Genomic DNA, 15,731 nt, shown 5'->3' with positions numbered 1-15,731 from the left:
AAATGGATGTAAAAACTCATACAAATATGCATGGAATGCATTAAGGCAATGTCCAATTAATCATCAGTGGAGGAGCCTCAGATTCTCTGTTTCCGAAATACACTCTTTCTCATTTCCTCTCTTACAGAAATCACCAATCAATAAATGATCAACACATGTTGTTTTTTCAGGGGTAAGATTGTCATAGAAGAAGAAGAATGGAAGGATACAAGCGCCTGCAAAGGGAGGAAGTAAGCATCACTTTTATCTGCAATAAGTTATGTGTGTACTCTTTCTGTGAGAAGACTAAGTTGAGTTTTAGAGAGTGAGGACATTTTTGATGAATGAGCATTGGTCATCACTTCTTCAGTGGGCTGTTTGAGAATTAAGACCTGGTTTTAGGGTCCAGTGAGCGTTCAGACCAAACACAGCCCTGCTTTAAAAGACAAAATATTCAACAGCTGAATTGATTGGGTAGTGTTGTTTCAAGTTAGTTTTGTTCTGCACTAACACTTCCAATGTGATCAGGCTCAACACCTTATGGACCAGTGTGTTTCAAGCACACCAGTCCTCACAAGAACAAATGTGTGTGTGTGTGTGTGTGTGTGTGTGTGTGTGTGTGTGTGTGTGTGTGTGTGTGTGTGTGTGTGTGTGTGTGTGTGTGTGTGTGTGTGTGTGTGTGTGTGTGTTTGTGTGTGTGTGGCATGTGAAACTGTGAAATTAAAGAACCTCTCACCTGCTTACCCACCTCCTTCTCTTTCACACATATCTGTCACACACATAGACAGATATCTGTCATTTTGTCTAAATCTCTCACATTTCCATATCCACTCCTCCATATGTTCATATCTGGTCTCCCTTGAGTATCCTTACCCTTATTCAGCTGTATATTTCTTCAAAAGATTCACGCACTGTAAAAGGAAGTTTGTCATTATCTCGATTTGATCACTTGGAATTTCAAGCCTTTTAGTTGAAACAGAGAGACAGGCTTGATAATAGTTTGGCATTGATTGGTTGAATAGTATCACATGTGCTAATGGCCCTTGTTATTCTATGCTGAGTTTAACGATTCTTTCATGTTTGACTTCAGCAGTTATGGAAATGATATGATTCATAGCTGTATAGCAGGCAATTAGCAGACACGGACACAGACTCACACACACACACACACACACACACACACACACACACACACACACACACACACACACACACACACACACACACACACACACACACACACACAGACTATGTCCCAGTGGACCACTTGATGGGGTGTATAATGTGTTTTCATGTTCAAAGCATTTTACAGTAGACTTTCTTAAGGGTTTTAAAGCACACCAGACTGTTTGATCATCCACTTGACACTGTGGAGCTTTACTGAGCTTGAGGAGCCCACACATCCACTCTCTAGCCCTGGACAGCAGAAACCTAGACTCATGCTGTTGAAGCACAGAGGTTAGTGCACACATTTCTGACAGAACTTGGCTAAAAAATAAATAAATAAAATGTTACTTTTGGAAAAATAATGTTGTCTTCCCTTTGCCCAGACATCAGAGCTCCAGGAGGGTGGTTTGGAAACACTTGAGGCTGTATTTACACTGACTCTTGGATGGCAGTTGCAATGATAACCTAATTCCTATTCCAGGGCTAATACCTTTAAGGCATCAAGTTAAGTTTTAGTCTTTTGCTGACTAAAACTTAATATTAATCAATACATTTATCATGTATAATCTTTAAGCAATAAATAAACAATTAATTTAAAAGGTTTATAAGACACTACAACACACTATAGGCCAATGTAGTTGTGCCAAAATGCCCAGAAAATGCTTTTTATCATCAAATTTTTTATCTACATTTACAATTAATCATACACTACATCCTAAGGAAAGAGTAAAGAACAAATCAGAAACTAACTGTGAATTAAGTAATTCCTGAATAATTATGACTCTGTGGACCGTGAGATACTAAGTACTAGTTCCTAGATATCTATGAATCTGCCTGCTGACTATGTCTAAATAAACCAATGCTGTTTCAATCAGACTTATGCAGAACCAGCCAATGCTTCTAAGGCTGAAATGATGTAAATAATGTAAATCTATCAACATCAGTTTTAATTCTAAATAGTGATAATTGTTCAATATTGTTTAAAATCCCAAACATTAAGTTTCAGCTTCTAAAATGTTATTTGCTGCCTTTTCATCTTTATTATACCATAGTAACTTTATTTGGAGTGTTGGTTGGAAAAAAAACCCTGCAAATTGAAGACATCACTTTTGACTCAGTAAACCTGTGAGGTGAAACTGTGGCATTTGCTTTTTTAGATTAAATGGTGAATGGATTAATTGGGAAAACGACTGACAGATTAAAAAGAGAATAAATTCACTGCAGTCCCAATTACTCCCTCATTAGGTGCATATTACTTATATTTTTGCATTTCCTCATGTACAGCTGGGCTTCATACTGAGTGACCAGGAATGCATCATTTTTACTTTACTGTCCAACCAACGTGAGGGAGAAAGTAAAACTCACACAGCCACTCTAATTAGTGTATTTATGTAGCTGACACTTCTAGTCGAATGTCTTCAATCACTTTCGGATGGAGAATCCAATTCATGTACAGTATGTTCTCTGCCCACACTAGCTATTAGCTACCTCCGCTTGCCTAATTACTGTCATTCATCCTTTATCAATGAGAAGTGGTGGAAGCAGCTGCTACCGGGTGGCTGCGTTCTCATATGCATGCAAATATATAATATGTACACATGCACACACACACACACACTGATAAACATACACTGCACAGAAAATATCGCTTGGTTAGAAAAAGGTGTTGGAGAAATGAGGAAAGTTTTTACATATTACCTTTCTAAGTGATCTTCTGCCAATAATGCACGTCTGTATTTGGTATTCCCACGCTTTCTTGTAGATCACAGTGTAGTGTACTAAGCCTGTGTGTGTGTGTGGGGTGGGGGGGGGTGATGTGCAGGAATCTATTTAAGGCTGTCTTTCTGACACCGAGGTGATGGCATATTTTATTAGCTCGTGCTCAGGGACCGGCGAGAATCTCACCTGAGAACTCAACTGTGACATTGTGGATCCTGAACTTCTTTGTTCCTTCTCATCTGTCTTCCGATCCAGTTTCAGCTCCTTCGAATCCTCCTGCCTGCGTCTCTCCCCGCCCACCCCCTTTCCACACCTTAATCCCTCTGTCATTCTTACTTCACTTCTCTCCTGCCTCAATCCTTCCAACCCCTCACTTTGCTTGGGCCTTCTCGTTGCATTTCCAACCTCAGGTGCCTGTTATCTGTAAAATGATCCCTGCACGCTGTGCCTCCTCCTACAAACCAACCTCCTCTCATGACAACTGGCTAATTAGGTGTCACCACAGAAAATGAAAGGTAAACGGACTGTAGATACGGCAAAGCCATAAAGCTGTCAACTGTCTCACTTTTGGAAAGAGAGGAGGAGAATTGGAAAAAAGGGAGATGAGGTAGATTAGGTGTAGAGGTCAGTAAAAGAGTGAAGAGCGTTGGAAGGACGATGAACGGATGAAGGGATTGGGAGGAATTAAGAGGTAGGAGGACGGTAAGCTAGATAAATGCGGGTAAAAACGAGAAGATGAGAGAAGAATAGATATGCGCTAAGAGACGTGGGAGGGGAGAAGGTGAGAAAGTGATGCGAGAGGCAAAGGCCACCGCTGCCGTTCCCTGTGGCCGCTAATAAAATGCTCCAGTCAGACCTCTTGTGTGTGCACACATGCATGAGGAAATACACACACACACACACACACACAAAGGGCAGGTAGACTTCCTGATCGATTGAGCTATGCCCTGCTCTGACGTCTCAGCAGGCCTCAAGATGAATGAGTTGACCTACGAAGGAAAAGAGAAAGAGGAAAAAAACAAACCTTTGGCTTTTAAGTCTCAGAGGTTTGTGTCATGTTAGTCACAGGGTGGGAGGGTGCAGTGTGTTTATCAGCTCTTCTGCCTGCTTCTTCCTGTTCTTGTGTGTGTGTGTGTGTGTGTGTGTGTGTGTGTGTGTGTGTGTGTGTGTGTGTGTGTGTGTGTGTGTGTGTGTGTGTGTGGCGTGCAACCATGTTCATACAAATACTGTATTTTGTGTAGGAAACTTCTTGTCACACAAATCCATTTTAATTCTTTTTTATAAATTCACCATTAACACAAAAATATTTATACTTACTGTATCTGAAAACTTTAATCCACTCCTGCAACAATATAAATAACATTTTGATAGTTATGTATTCATTTATTTTTCAAACTGGCTTACACTTAAGCGACCTCTTGCAGCCATAAGAGTAAATACTGTCCTCTAATCAACAAAGGCAGAAGTACAGTGGTACTGTTATACCGTTGCAAAATGGGAGACTGTATTTTATGTCAATGTTGGTTTCTTCCTTTAACCATAACAGTGATGTTTTCCTAACCTTTCACTGTGTAGTTTTAGCTGTCTAAACATAACCAAACAGTAGCCATGTCTGATCAAAAAGCACTCAAATTTTGTTTTTGTCATTTTTCTGGTGAATCTCATCTTGTAGGAAAAAAAGTGTAAGAAGCTCTTCAGATGCATAAAATAATAAGTCTGGACTCACGTTTCAGTCCATGACTGAAACATTCACTTTTTTGTCACCTTTTTCATATTTTGTGTATTTTTTCACCTTTAATAAATTTGTTTTCCAAACTATTCTACTTTTTATTTGACAAGTACATTCATAGTATATATAAATATAAACACTTTGTAAAAGATAGGATTGTTGTGCATTCTGAAGAGTGTCATTTGACTGCTTTGCTTTGTATCATACATGCGGGTGTATGTTATGTCTAGCTGTGTATCTCCATGTGTCGTCGACTGCGTAAATCCCTGTGTCTTGAACTGAGCCATAGCTAAAGACAGATTTGAGCTGCTCCTTCTCAACCCAGCACTTGAGACCCATCCATCACCTCTCAGCTGATGGTCCACCACTGGCCAGCCTGTCACTGCCACTCAGACAAGGCAACACTCACACAGCAGCCAAGAGAATGACTGTTGCTCACTGAAAAGGGCACATCGACTAATAATTGGAACTGTGCCTATACTGAGCTCAAGGCTAATTAGCCACCAAACGTGTGACCTCCATACTAATAGAGGATATTTTGTGAGCAGCTTTTTCAGTCTGCAGCAGGTAGCTGACAACAGACGCGTCTACCATTCACATTTCCTTTGGTACAATCATGAAACGTTAACATAATATAATCACTCTCACAAATATTCAGTGATGATATTAATTCTTCATTAAGGCAATTAGGGACAAGAGCATCCAATCAATCAATCTCATTAGCTTCTTTGTCAAGTAGTCCGTCTCCTATCCCTGCATGGCATACAGTATTTATTTCTGTGATGCTTATTTAGTGTCAGTGCTTATTTAAGTCAGGCATAGCTGTGAAAATGCCCGCTCACAGATGGCTTCCTATTACGTTCCATATAGAACATATAAATGAGAATATTAGTCAAGGAGATGATGATTACGCTGTTTCATGAGAATGGCTGTAATTTCCTATGCACAGTAATAATGACAGACAGCAATTCCATGTTTAAGAGAACGGCAGGTACTGTGCGTGACAGTAATTCTGTGGCTGTAAATGTGACTATTTATCAATCTCAAACACACACAAACACACACACAAAACACCTGTCTGCTGAACTTACAGTCCTTGCCACACAAGCCCTGAAACCATCTCTGAAGTAAGCATGGGTCAAGAAAATCACTGAGAATGCTTCTGAAATTTGAGGGGTGCACAGTAGCTACAGCAAAGACTCTGTATGGGCAGGAAATGGTAATAAAAAATAGCATACTGAACATAGTTAATACAAGCTGAGTGCTAAATTTGATCTTGTAATGTGATAACTTTTTTTCAGTAACGAGTAGTGTAAGGGATTCCAATTTCAGTTCATATTCATTTTGACTTGTTGGCATCTACCAAAAGAGGATAAATTTGACTCCTGGTAACTAAGTTTTTGTATTTACATGTTAGGTGGCTTGCTAATATTTGCTTTTTTTAGGAATCAGATGGATTAGCTGATGTGGTTCAGAGTTGGAGCATGTGTGAACCCTGCAGCTGTGTTGTGAGAACAGGACTATGGTTACGTGGTGCCATTGCTCTGAAACTCCAATAGTCATTTTCCAGAATAAACGTCCATTGCTTCAAAGGCCAAAATCCAAAATGTCTGTCTTCTGGTTGGGTTTAAAAAAAATTTAAAAAATGTGGAGGGGACATGTATGCCAAGTTTCATGAGTTTTTCGAGCACCATGAGGCCCCCAACAATGCGATTCATTTAGTGGGAAAAAAATCCTTGCATAGGGCCTTCACACCAGTCGGTGTTTGGGTCTTAATTCCCCGAGAGTCAGTGTGTTTGTGTGTGTGTGTGTTTTCTCAGAGTTAGGACTAAGATTCAGGGGTCAGGATTGGTCAGGTTTTTGAGCAGTTATTTGAAATAGAGTGTAATTCTGGTCATTCATTCTGGTCATGCAGCAGTACACACACACACACACACACACACACACACACACACACACACACAAAGGTGGTATCGTCAAAATGTATTGCTAACTGTAAGTGTGTAACTCTAACTGTAAGTGTGATGAGGTATAATGTGACTATGGGCCAATTAGCAGAGACAGTGGTTAAAAGTTTTCTTACAAAGTCATTTGAGGGAGCCTCTATATTAGTCTGAGGGTGCTTAGCACTTTCAACCACCCCTGAAGAACTGTGCCTGCTTTGAAGCTGCCATTTCCAGACAGGAACGGATGCCAGAAAGACAAAAAGCACCTGTACACACTTGCATGCACTCACACGTTTTGCAAACCCACCCCCCAACCCCCCTTCACACACACTCCCATGTACAGTAACCTGAGGGGAACATCACTCAAACCACTGAAGAGCAACAGGAGGTGATTACTGTGATCTAGCCATACTCTTCTTGTACTCCAGTAATGGAGCCGGCCACAGTGATGCCTGTTGAGTTGATGTTTTAAGAGCTTTAATGGACTGCTGAGCCACAGATGAGAGCTCGGTCTCCGCTGCACTATTTTGATGATGTACTCATATATATATATACTCTGTGATATGATGTTAGCCTCTTGGATAAATACCTTGAGAGTTGTAGCCTATGGAAGTATGAGGTGTGCCATTTTTAGCCAAATGAGAATTCAGATTATCTATGGATGACAATGTTGGACAGTTCAAAGTAGTTCCGTCACAGTGGTCCCTAGAGACTGGTAGTGCTTATAAACTAGTCTTGTGTGTTGATTACTGCTTGAGTAACACACAAACATTGCATCTAGGGTGTTTTAAAGGCACCATTATTATGTTGTCTGAAGGCTACAATCACATTATTGCTGGAGTTGGAGACAGTTTAAGTGTGCTTTTACAAGCAATGTTCTAAAAGAGCAATGGCTGGTGATTTAGTCTATCTTTAGTCTATCTCTATTATAGATAATGCTGTGTAGCTCTCCCAAAGGCTGCATTAGTTGCTCAGATTCCTTTGTATCTCCTTTAACTTCACAATCCCTTTCTTCAGTACATTTGCTTTATGCAAGTCCTTTTCTTTTCCCCTTATGTCTTGCTTCCCTCCTTACTTTTTTACAGTCCCCTCTGTGCCACAGCCTTGTGTAGTCTGGTGTAGCAGATTCAATATTGATGAAGTGAATCGATCAGAAGAGCACCACCCTTCCCTTTCTGATACGGTAGGTCTTGAATAATCTATCCCTCATCCAATATTCTGATACAAGCAATAACTGGCTAAAGTTAAAGATTGCTTCCACTTTCAGATCATAGTCTCCTGAGCAAAGAATTCTGACTGTTGAGACTTAATTTATTTAATGTTTGAACTACAATTTACTTTAGTTGTTGCAAGGTAATACTCCCACATTAGATTAAACTGATAATAGCACAAACTGACTTACAGGTGCAGACACATATTCACCTCTGAATAACAGAAGCAATTGCTGAGGCCAATTAGCACCATGCTATATATAATCCTACAGAGATTAATCAGATTAGTCAAGCAGTTATGACTAAAGTTTGAGAATGGTTTGACCTTCAATTTACAGATCTGACTTTTATTTATAGCACTCCCCGTTCAGACACAGACAGTGGTCAAGACAATGCAATAACGAACAAAATTATTATATATGTGGGATGAGAGATGCTTTCTAATTAGTGAGAAAATAAAGGTAGGAAGAGAATCGTGGCAACTTTTCCTTAGTTTTGACTCCACTGACACTATGGTATGTTCCTTTATATCTCCGCATCATTTTGTGTCAAGCCTCTGCCGTTAAAAGTCGGGGTTTAATCTCAACTTGTGGCCACAAGAGACTTCGCCACAGAAGTGATCCTTGACTGTAGCACCTCCAGTAATCACACAGGATTATGTGACTGTTGGTCTAATATGGAGCAATATCAATAGTTTGCTCTACATCTGCCTCGCCTGGAATTTAACTAGATACGAGATACTCTGATGATTGCCTTTTCCCTCAGAGACTCTAAACTGAGTTACGTTTTAATCTTCCATCGAATCTAAGCACTATGATTTACAGTATCTAAATTAAATGAAGTGGTCTGCTACCGCAAAACTGATGCAGTGAAACAGATCTGGCAGAGGAGTAATTGTGGGAAATTAAAGTTGTGCTCTGTGTTCTGTGTTGTTCACTCTATATAAAAGAAATTGAATTACTCAAACACTGTGCCGTGCAAACACAGTGACATCCGGCTGGCTGTGGCCTGTAGGGCAGCAACAGTTTGGTTGCACGACATTCAAACTATGGTTGACAATTACCCACAATTCCACCATAGCTGCTCCTGAGGGACTTTGACTGAACTCAACCAGAGCAGCTTTTTATCACAGACAAGCAATTATTAAATTGAATATAATTCCATAATGGCAGACTGGTTGTTTGCTCATACTTGTTAATCTGGCCGCTAACAGTTTGTTTGTGTTCCCTTAATCCTTTGACAACAAGCCGGTGATGATGGTAATCAGCCTTAATTGTGAATTTGATGTGATTTTGAAATTAAGACCGAGAGTAAGCTCAGAACAGCTCACAGCTCAGGCCATATCCGAATAAGTCTGATTGTTATTGATTGGCTTGAAGCATTGTGTGATTGTGTTGTGAGATATTTCTGTAACGCAGCGACATAAACAAGTATAAACACTCACACACGCAACCACACCAAAGACAATGTTGTCAGATGAAATGTTAATCATTCCCTTCCCCGTGAGGACTTGAGAAGTAAACAGGGCTTATATAAATGTTCTCATGCACTCCAACACTTGTGCAGCACTTGTAAGTAAGACAACAAGCAGATAAGATCAAATAAATGCATGCTCTTGGTCTTCTTTTTGTCTTCACATTAATGTGGCCAGTCATGGAAAATATGCAGAGGACAGTGGCAGAAAAAGCCCACACACCCCTTGCCAAAATGCACACATACACACTTAAACACACACACACACACACACACACACACACACACTTGCACTTTACTGCAGCAGGGTAGAGGTCTCGGAGACAGGAGTGTGTGTGATGATGGATGTGTTGTATCTACTTCCTCCAGACAGCCGGTCTGCAGTGTGGACAGAGGGACAGGGAAGGCCAACGGTCAACACACACTTTAGCCCCTATTTTAACTTGTATGTGTGTGACTGTGTGTGCATGTATGTGTGTCAGTGCACATCCTGGCTGCTGTCCTGTCTCTGTCTCTGACCATGGTTCCTCTGGTGGAGGACTCCAAGCCACATTCTCCCTTCCCATCTGCCCCGGCACCGCCTTTGCGTCCCTCGGCTTGCCGTACTGACAGGCAAAGTTGCCAAGGTGATGGATGACTATGCGCTCAGTTTCAGTGTCAGAGTCCTGCACCTCTGCTACCTGCCGCGTGGGTCCCTGTCAAAGACTTCCTGTCGGGTCAGCTATACTCTGTCTCCCTCCCCCCCTCCCCTCTTTTTATCTAGCTCTTCATCTTCATCTTGCAGCTCTCCCATCTCTCCTTTATTTAGCTCACTACTGGGACCTATTTGAAAGGCTGGAGCAGAGTGTAAAATTTTTCCAGAAATAGGTTGTCAACCTGATAACTTTTGAAGATCCGCTGAACAAAGACACTGATTGTGCTGCATAAATGCTCTCTCATATCACACAGCGCAACATTTTCCTTCAAAGTAATTCTCTTTCAATCAGTTAGATTGGTTGAGTCAATGAAGAGTTTAGATACAAAGCATGGTAATGAAGGCATTTTCCTTAATGAGCTGCATGATGTGAAGTCACCGCTCCCTTTTTTGCCGATAAATTGTGCACGTGTGGAAGTGTGTGAATGTCTATGTGTGATGCCGTGAGTGCACCTCCGTTTGTCAATGTGCAGTCGCGTGTTCATTATACAGCAAGCTTCCTTCAGAGTGACCCCAGTTTTACGCCCCGCATTTTAAATACTGGCCTTTTGCAATAAGGTCCATAAGCAAAGCACTCATGAGCTTTGTCTGTGAATGTAATTAGCCAATTAGTCTGTTCTTTATTAGAGACCAGCAGCAGCCATGCGTTTCGGCTACCCGGGACTAGTTAGTGTGTTCTAATGAGCCTTTAGCTTCCAACCAGAAGCCCTGTCAAGCATTATTAATAAAGAGGCTATTTGTGCAGGCCTTCCAGTTCAAACACTGTTAATACCAGAGAGCCATGCTTATTAAGATTTATCTGCAAGCTCCATGAACAAGGTTGCACTGTAAAACCTGAATAAGGTGAAAAGGAGAAAAGGGACTCATTCATCTTGCATTATAATTTTTATTATTCAAAAACCAACATTTTTTTTTATATTTGTTGTTGTATCTTTCCTGTGATTTCCAGTACAACTATCTCCATAATATAACAAGCAGAGATATGTTTTCTGAAACATCTACTATAAATGTCCTCAGGCAGTTTTACAATTATTTTCATATTATATCCGCATTTTCCCAAACCATTGTATTACACTATTAAACTGTCAGTGGGAACAACGGAAAGCAAAGACATGTGGAATTACTTATTCTTTATGTGGCGAAGAGGATAATATATTTAGGATTCAATTCTCCATGCTGTAGTATTGCACTGTAATCATAACAGACTTGATATGCTAATAACAAAAGCAATTTGTGACAGGTTAGTTTTAGAATAATTGGTGTAGGATTTCTCTGAGCTTTGAATTGATCAAAGAGACAGTGGATGAATAAAGACATAGAAACTGCCGTCACCATGCTTGAAGGTCGAGCTTTGAAAATGATTTAAAACACCAATACCAAGTACTAGTATTACCACCACTACCACAAACTGCAAATTGCACAGGACTGGATGATAAGCCAATCTGTAAACCAAGTCCTGTCAGCATATCTTTAAGTATCATATTCACATAGTCAGATTACAAAGAGGATGAACAGCAGTTTTACTCACCAATCTGAAGAGAGAATAACTGAACACCCCTAATGAGATGACAATAATAATGTTAGTCAATATAATTTGTCTTCATTAATTAAGGGATTTTATGTCTCAAGAATAATGTAGGCGCTCTAGTAAAATGTTTCATAGTACCTGGAAATGCTTATTTAAAGTGTTTGCCAACAGAGAATATCTACCAGCTGAAAACTACTAAACAATAATAGATTTACAAATTGACAATTAACAGTTGAGTGCAAGCAGTTTACACTCTTCACACTGATTGGTGTTATATACTGACAGGAATATAACTTCCTGCCACCACTGGCAGTATTGAAAGCAATGCCACAGAGCAGCTTCTGGTGACATTTTGCACCATCTTGGATTGTATATGGGTGGTATTGACTTTATACGTTTGTCCAACTCTGTAACTTTGTCTTCTAACTTCCTCAGCACTGTAAGTGGTCACATTGTGTACACTGTCATCTTCTACTTGTGATCACCTTGAGCCCACATTTCAATCAGTTTTAGTTTTGTAATATAACCTAATTAGAGCAGTTCTCCACCCACACAGCACTGGGATCAGCTGGTCATGTTACTGTTATAGTAGTCATGGTAACTGGTTAGAATTAGTTGATATTTATGTTTTATTATGTTTATTTATATAACAATATGATATTATAACACAGGTTGTCTAAGTGTGGCCATTCAAAACAACAACAACATTACTTCATCCAAAACAAAGAGTACATTTATCACCACTGAATGAGATGATAGATAGATCAGAGATGTGGTTATATATTGTGGTTGCTACTATATTCTACACTATATAATGTCTCTGTTTGTATGGGGCTCTTGTGGGCAACACTGCAAATCAATGAGCAGGACTGCTTTATGGCAATATTGGATTTTCATGAGTTTTGGATCAATGAGATGCCTTGATTTCTCAGTTATTTAATTTGCTGGATGAGCTAAAATGAGATATTCCTATTTACCCATAAACACTTTCTCAATTGATTTTCTCAAAAGTGTATTATATCATGACATATACCCATATTGCGATAAAATAACATTTACCCTGGTCGAGGATTTTATTCATATCACCCAACCCTCTACCTCAATAAACCCCATACTGTGGTTTATTGTTAATATTCCAGTGCAGTAATTGTTCAAGAAGAAGCTGCCAGAGTGACCTGGTTAGATGCAGAGCTTGCAGTATAGCTGAACCTTATACACCCTTCCTACTGGATGTGTAGCCTGCATCACGGCACAAGTATCCCAACTGTATGTACATTCTGCATAACAGCAGTCAAGACCCCAGCTTATCTCAGACGCACAACTGTGTAAACCACCTGGGACTCTTTACAGTCTGAAATGTGACTGCTGCCTCTCATTTTCTCTCTCTCTCTCTCTCTCTCTCTCTCTCTCTCTCTCTCTCTCTCTCTCTCTCTCTCTCCACACAGGCTCTCTCCACAACACAGAGATGAGTGATGCTGTCTCTGCCTCATCTTTGACTGGCAGAATAAACACTGTTACCACAACAGCAATGCTGGGAGACAAACTACAAGCAACAACAGAGGTAGACAGACACACCACAACTGTGACAGTATATGGCAGGAGAGATAAAGGTGTAACAGTGTTAGCAGAGATAGTTGTGTGAGCCCAGTGATGATAACAGAGTTAGGAGGCAGATATACAACCGTGATAGTATGAGAGAAGATACACAATATAATATATGAATATGACAGTAAAGGAGGAGGTCTGGGTGGGGAAACTTTGATGATAGTTGGTAGAGGCAGTGACAGTAGGGTTTGTATTTTACTTTGCCACTGTTCTGAGCATATCATTACTGGGGGGAAGATGGGATATTGAAAGAGATCTTAGATGTACAGATAAACATTCACATGGTGTTTAGTGCAAAACAGGCATGCTATTAGTACACCCAGCCACTCAGGAAAACCAAACTAGCATTACAGCAACCTTTTTAAGTCCCACCTTGCTCTTTGCTGCCTGTAATTAACACAAGAAAGATGGATCCAAACAAAAAAGTAAAAGAGGGAATGGGTAAAGCAGCAGGAGTGAAAAGCAAACAGGAGCGGAAGATGGAGATGAAACACTGGAGGCAAAGCAGAAGAAGGAAATTTGCACAAGAACTGTAAAGCATGCCAGACAAACGCAGCAAGGATAGAAAGACTAAAAGCAACAAACAAAAACGTTGGGATAGAAAAGAGAAGCAGTGAGAGGCAGCACAAACAGAAAGAGATAAAGAAAGACTGACAGGCCAAAAGGGAGACCACAGAAATGTACATACCGCCGGGCTGATATTGTCATTCTGTGCAGCAGCCCAGCTCCAATGTGCTGATTATGAGAGCATCATTTGAGACTGACAACCTTGTTCCTATAGTACAGCATGCCAAACACATTCCCAGCCCCCATCTTTCTCTCTCTGCGTACTCCCCCTGTGCTCACACAATAGCCGTCTGATGAAGACTGAATGATTGGAGGGGGAACGAAGTGAAACGTGAAAGAGTAACAGAAAAACACACACTTGGAGAGGCTGGTGATGCAGAGAGCACAAAAAAAAAAAAAAAGATAGAGAAAGAGAAAGAGAAAGAGTGGAGAGGAGGTGTGGAGAACAGGGGCTCAATGCAGCTGCAATTAAGGGAGCGATTTTGTGCCAGAGAATATGCTAATTCCTCCTTTGTGTGAGCAGTTGATTGGCCATTGCTCTGCACACCAGGCAGTGAGAGGAGGGGAAGTGGTGGGCTTGGACGCCTCTGTCTGGCACAGCGTCCATCACAGGCCTCATTTAGCTACACCGTTGCAGTTAGCAGCATCGGAGGAAAAAAGACACACTTTTTGTCAGACGTCTCTCCGTGCATCGGCGTGTACATCCAAGGGATGTAAGGAAAGAGATGCTAGCTCAATTAGCAAGCTCCAGAGACTGAGACCGGAACAAAGATACTCATTAATAGTCACGTATGACCTTTATATATATGAGCTGAGGCTCAATCCACTGAAGACTGGTTGTAATTTTGGACCTGAGGGATTGTGGGAATATTGGAGGACCTGAGGCTGCATGAGAGGAAAATGAAGCTACTGTGCAGTGGATTTTGGTAAGGCTGAACCAAGAGATAATATATTGCATTTTACAGATACATTTACAAAAATAAAAAAGTGTGTATGTATTTTTAGCTCCAGTATAAGAACAGATTGAGCACATGCAGACTTATATGCTGTCTGATTCATGATCCATAATATTGCTGAGACATGTTGTCATTCACCATATTGCCTCCCCAGCATTACACACAATTAGACACCCTATTGAGAAAGGTGGAGGCAATACATCACAAGGCAGCATCAGCCTGTCAGCTGTGTGGTTGGTGATGAGCTCCCCTTGCACAATTTGCACGTGTTCCTATCATAACGCACAGTACGGACTTGAACAGTGAACTAATGGGAAAAATGAGCCGCTATCACTAATGCTGATCAAGCAGTCCTGGCTGATATAGTTATTTATTCTAGCATATACTGTGGCCATGCCTCACACATAATAGGTTTTATGTTTTGAAGGTGACATTTATTAAGAAATCTAACAGCTATGATTGCATTTAGAATTAAAAAAACATTTGTTCTGATCTATAATTAATTACCAATGCAGGGCAAAGTATAATATAGAGTTGTAATTCCTAATTTAAGATTATTGACTGAAGCCTGATTCTGCTGCAATGTGGGATGGAACAGGTGTGGCAAAATTATTATATGTGCTCTCCTTAAATGATTACATACATTCAATTTCAAATGTCAATTTCTTCTCAGCTCACCCTACTTACATAACTTGTTATTTTGCTTTATCTAGAAATTTGGTTAAAAGGGGTTCAGTTCATTTTCTTCTTTGAATTTACTCAGGTCAATCACATTTATATCAATATGGGTAGATATTAGAAATGCTTTTCAGTTTACCTCAACACAATTCAACAGCACCACAAACAACCTCAAAAATGACAATGGTGTTAAATGTCCCTAATGGCCCTAAAATAGTTTCAACAAGAACTAAACGTTATAACCTTCATGAAGGTAGGGTTTATTGCAGGGCTGCTGCATTATACTGTATTACTTTTAGCTGGTGTACCTAATAAACTCTGGCAACTGAGTGCATAAATAATGATGTTATGCTATGCGATATTCAGAACCAGCCAAGCCCCCATCTCCTTTTTTGTTCTCAGCAAGGTGTTGTGAAACAAAGCAGCACCTGAACACACAAAGTAGGTTGCTAGCTATATCCTGCTAATGCTGGCTCTCC

At 40.3% G+C, this 15,731-nt stretch overlaps 1 long non-coding RNA gene across 1 annotated transcript in view; it reads left to right on the top strand.

The window, feature by feature from the left end:
* Positions 1–7,637: 7,637 nt before the first annotated feature.
* LOC127355289 (uncharacterized) overlaps positions 7,638–15,731 on the top strand; it is a 28,596-nt gene continuing 20,502 nt past the window's right edge. Inside the window, exons 1-2 of the long non-coding RNA XR_007881728.1 lie at positions 7,638–7,723; positions 12,892–13,007. This is a non-coding gene — a long non-coding RNA (uncharacterized LOC127355289). The remainder of the gene's footprint in view (positions 7,724–12,891; positions 13,008–15,731) is intronic.

The sequence above is a fragment of the Dicentrarchus labrax genome, unplaced genomic scaffold (assembly GCF_905237075.1).
Source record: "Dicentrarchus labrax unplaced genomic scaffold, dlabrax2021, whole genome shotgun sequence".
NCBI classification, from domain to species: domain Eukaryota; kingdom Metazoa; phylum Chordata; class Actinopteri; family Moronidae; genus Dicentrarchus; species Dicentrarchus labrax.
This window is presented reverse-complemented; position numbering and strand designations above follow the sequence as displayed.